General features: G+C 31.1%; 1 pseudogene; it reads right to left on the bottom strand.

The window, feature by feature from the left end:
- Positions 1-2,339: 2,339 nt before the first annotated feature.
- On the bottom strand, positions 2,340-3,970 carry LOC119571372 (annotated as a pseudogene).
- Between the last annotated feature and the right edge of the window lie 1,030 nt (positions 3,971-5,000).

The following is a 5,000-nucleotide window of genomic DNA, read 5'->3' as shown; positions in this document are numbered from 1 at the left end:
TTAATGCCTAAGAGTGACTTTACAATTCCAAAAAACAATTCACTATAATATTATACCACTACATCCCATGTATTCACTCTGCATGAATACTGATCCACATGACAAATTATCACCCCCCCCCCATAAACACCCTTTAATTTAATCCAAGAATTGAGTATACACATTAGCTATTCTGAAATTTGTCATTACGAACCCTATCAATGCTAGAAAAAAAAAAAAATAAAAAAGGAATGGAAACACACTGTGTCTAGTGCACATCATCACCACATATCCTTTACATAATCATATATGCTGTTGGAATTTCCTGTAAGAATACGATGCTGATGCAATTTCTGTGAAAATGACCACAAATAAACATGGTGAAATCTGATCATTCACTCCTAACCCAATATTACAAAAGGGATTAAATACAAAACAGCAAACAGTACTAATACAGAATACTTAAACATAAGCAAGTCAGAAGTGAGTCTTTGCAAATGCCCCATAAAAAGACACCAAAAAGCATGAAAAAAAGGAAAAAAAAAATCTGGCAATAGAAGCACAACGAAATGAAAACTGGGGTAAATGCTTAATGCTAATGTAAAAAGAAAAAAAAAGAAAAGAAAAAGAGCAAAGACATAATTAGCAACAAAAAGTCTTTGCTGCTTGTAAGCTGCAAAATTAAGTAATTTCTTTAAAAGTACACTTCCATTTAGTTCCCTTGATAATGTGTACTTATTTTTCACTTATTGAACAATCTCACTATACTTATTGAATCTTATGTTACAAATTGTAACATACATGGGAGTATACATGAACTATGTAATAACCACCTATGGGCTGTCAAAAGAACCATTTAAAAGTGCATTGCATCAAACCTTAATAACTTCCAAGCACAATATCTCTGAATTCTGCAACCCAAAATAACTATTGTTCATACAGTGAAAAACACATAAGTAATGTTTCTTTTCAGTACCTTTAGAAAACCCAAAATTATATTCGGTGATTTTGTAAAATTTCTCGCAGAACCTACATTTAACACTCATGGAATTCTAATACTGTAATTTCAAATTAATAATAATACGATACAATAAAAATAAACAGTTTTTTCCTGGATAAATCCATCTTCCTCAAACAGTGATTTTTTATACATTTGGACCACCAACCTTTGCTTCACAACTTTAAAAAATGTTATCTTATAGAAAAAAAGACCCTTTCCATCCATCACTGAAAAAAGAGCAACAAAAAAAGTGATAGAAAAAATTAAACAATAACACCAATAATAATTAAGTAATATTGACCCGTGATAATGTATTTAAAAAGTAATAAAAATAAAAACAGCAATAACAAAATCTAATAAAACAATAACAGTGATAACAGTTTAACTAAATAGTAGCAAATATAAAAAGAAAAAAAAAAATAGCAATAATAATAATAATAACAACAACAATAACATTTATTTCATTTTACTTACGTGCTCAAGTAAAAAAATGTCAAGTAAACGGAAGGGTAATCTAACCCTTTATCCCACTAATTGTCTCTTCCTTTTCCTTAAATTTACAGGCTTCAGTTTATACAACCTTACTTACACATGTGGGCTTTCCCAAAAATTCTAAAACTAAGTCTTCTTCATTGCTCTCATACCCGTGATTATCGACTATACTTATCTATGCCTCAGATGATAAGTTAGAAAATATTTCTCCAACTTAAATCGCTAGAATACTTCTTTGCACTGTAACAAAACTGATGCAAATTCATTCTTTCATCATGTTGCCACCAAAATTACTTGTAACTCTTTTCACTTTCACCAATCATAAAAGGACAATGTTAGAAAACAGGCTCTGCACGTATAATTTCTTAAATATCACCATCAAATATTTTTTTGTAAAAATGAATTCTTGAAAAATCTACAACCTTTGGGACACAAAGTATATTTCATATATTAAATGCTTTTCCCATTAGTGCAAACAAAAATTTTTTGGAAAGAATGTTATCAGGAATTTTTTTTCTGTTATGCAGAAGTTTTAACACACGAAACTCAATACGTGCAATAAATTAAATACTCAGCCGCTTACAAACTTCAGCGTACAACACACCTTGTCCCCTCTCAGCACATTACCTTACTTTTTTGGGGTTACAATAAGTAGCAAACAATTAAAATGCCTTGAATAATGCCCCTACAAAAAGGTTGTCTAAAAATATATATCACATGTGAGTTAATCAGCTGATGTAAACCCTTTTTCAACAAATCTTCATGATTAATGAATAATTTAGATGACTATACAACTTTGATGTGAAGTTCCTCTTGGAAACATGTAACTCCTGAAATATTCTATGACACTTTGTGATGTTTTTTTCTTTTATTTCTTTGTAGACTCTAATAAGGCTTGCATGCATCCTGTAAAAAGAGAGAAATTTGGTTTACTTTTTAGGAAAAAGATAAATGGAACTCACAGTTCCCTAGTGTTCACTGATATGTTTACTTTCTGTTCAATAGATTTTTTATTTTGAAATGTATATATCAATGAGAGCTGTATAAAAAGATGAACTACTGGGTGTTTTGATTTTTTTGCATACCTTTCCCTCCTAAGTACTCTGCCATTTTCACACAGCCTTCATCACAGTCACCAAGCAGGCAACATCTCGAATATTGTTGGTGAATCAAGAGCGAGTCCTGCACTGCCAAACATGCCTTGCAAAAATTGCCATCATTGGATCCACTGTCCCGCTTTTCCGGTTGATAAGGAGACGTGGACACATGGCAGGAACACTGTTTATGAAAAAAAAAAACTTGAAAAAAAAAAAAGGATAAACCGAAGAATATATTGTGACTAATCTATGAAAAAAAAGGCTACAAGAAAAAAGATTACCTGATAGATAACAATATAAAATGATATGACAGGACATAAAAGAACCCAGAAAAAGTGTTCACTATAAAGATCAACAACCTTAATTGCCAAAAATTCCAGCAGAGACAGACTAGAAAATTTCTTATTAATTGGCAGCATTAAATACAGAGATATCTGAAATGCTTCTGAAATCCTCATTTTGACCATTTATTACAGGGTACAAAAACCACACACCTTCCAAAAGTACTCCAAATATGGGCAAACTCACTTGTCAACAAGAGATGCAAATGGCGAACAGTTAAGGAAGTTCCAAGGATAATCAGCAGGTCACATTTAGGGAAGTCTGATGCATGAGCTGGAAGAACCGGACAGGAAGACTCTCTCGGAAAAAGATGATGTCAGGCTTCACAAAACCGCTACATTCAGTGGATGTTGGAATGTTGTCCTTGAAGATTTCCTCTGAAAACGACTTAGCATGAATTCCCAAAGGGCTTCATATCACTACAATTGTGATATTCTAATGGGCTTGACTGGAGATGGGAACTATATATAAACATATTGCACTTTATCTTGCAACTTTCCTTATGAGACAATGGCATCCACCAGAATGATAATATATTAAGACAGTATTCATACCTTTGACCACTCCTGACTGTACTCCTTCCCGGGAGTTGAGACAGTGGGAGGTCCTGAACGTGCCATGTGCCTCTACTACTTTGTCAGCAGAAGTCCAGCTACGTCTCCCGGGTATCAATATTCTATGAGCAAAAGAGAAAGAAGGAAAGAGAAAATCTATAAGTATAGAATTACCTGTTTAAAAAAAAAATATATATATTATTTAATATTATACATATCTAATCCCCAAAAAAAACAAAACAATGATCACGAGAGGGCCCCCTGGCATTTAAATACCCTGAATAACAGCATACTGGGGAAATCCCTTAAAAGAAACCCTTTTGCGGGGAGCAAGGGGTAACCCAGTGGGAGGGGGGTGGGGCAAAGGACCGGGATAAAGCTCCTTTGCCAGGACAAAGAAGGGTTGGGGTTGTTGCGGAAGATTCAACGAAGGCTTTGGGGAAAGGGAAAAGTATTTCCAGATTGCTGTAGAGCCCTGTGCCAGGGCCCCGGGAAATCAGGGATACCTTGAAATTTGAAAAATAAACAGATAAGCATTGTTTTTTGCCTTATAATTAAATAATAATAATAATAATAAAATATAAATAATAATATTTAGAAATGATAACAAAACAATAACAATAATGATGGCAGCAATAATAATTTAATTTGATAGTAGTAGCAATAAATAATAATTAATTAATTTAGTTTGACCCATTATTACAATGGATATTTTGGTGTGACATATGTCTGTTTCATTCTGTTCTAAATTACCTCTGGTCAAGAAAGGGGGGTTACAACCACTGGGACAAGGATTGAAGCTGGTCAGCAAAAATGCTAGACGAGACGCTACCCCTGCCCCCAAAAGCACAGCAAAAGTGTAATAGTGTAGTAGTAGTAGTAGTAGAGTAGTAGTAGTAGTAGTTTAATAGTAGTAGAGCAGTAGTAGTAGTAGAGTATAGAGTTAGTAGTAGTAGTAGTAGTAGTAGTAGTAGCAGTAATAGTAGTAGGAGTGATAGTAGTAGTAGTAGTAGAGTGTAGTAGTAGTATAGTAGTAGTAGTAGTAATAATAATAATAATAAAAAAATAATAATAATAATAATAAAATAAAATAATAAAAATAAAAACAATAACAAAAACAAAACAATAACAATAATAAAATAATAATGAAAATAACTAAAAACAAAATAATAAAATAAAAAATAATAACAATAATAATAATAACAACATAAAATAAAAATAACAACAATACTAATTACTAGCAAAATGAAATACATACTACTACTACCAAATACTATAAAATAAAGATGACAAAAGAAATAAAAAAATACTAATAAAAAAAAATATACTATATAATAAAAAGTGTAACACTTACAATACAAAATATTAATAGCTATAATATTTAAAAGTCTAAAAATAATAATAAAAATAATAATAAAATAATAAAATAAAAATAATAAAAATAATAAAAAATAACATATAACAATATTATATAAAAAAAAAATATAATAAATGTAATAATAAGAAAACAGCAATTTAATAATTAAAAAAATAATA

The sequence above is a fragment of the Penaeus monodon genome, unplaced genomic scaffold (genome assembly GCF_015228065.2).
Source record: "Penaeus monodon isolate SGIC_2016 unplaced genomic scaffold, NSTDA_Pmon_1 PmonScaffold_6071, whole genome shotgun sequence".
NCBI lineage: Eukaryota > Metazoa > Arthropoda > Malacostraca > Decapoda > Penaeidae > Penaeus > Penaeus monodon.
Note: the sequence above shows the minus strand (reverse complement) of the source record. Positions and strands in the feature narration are given on the sequence as shown.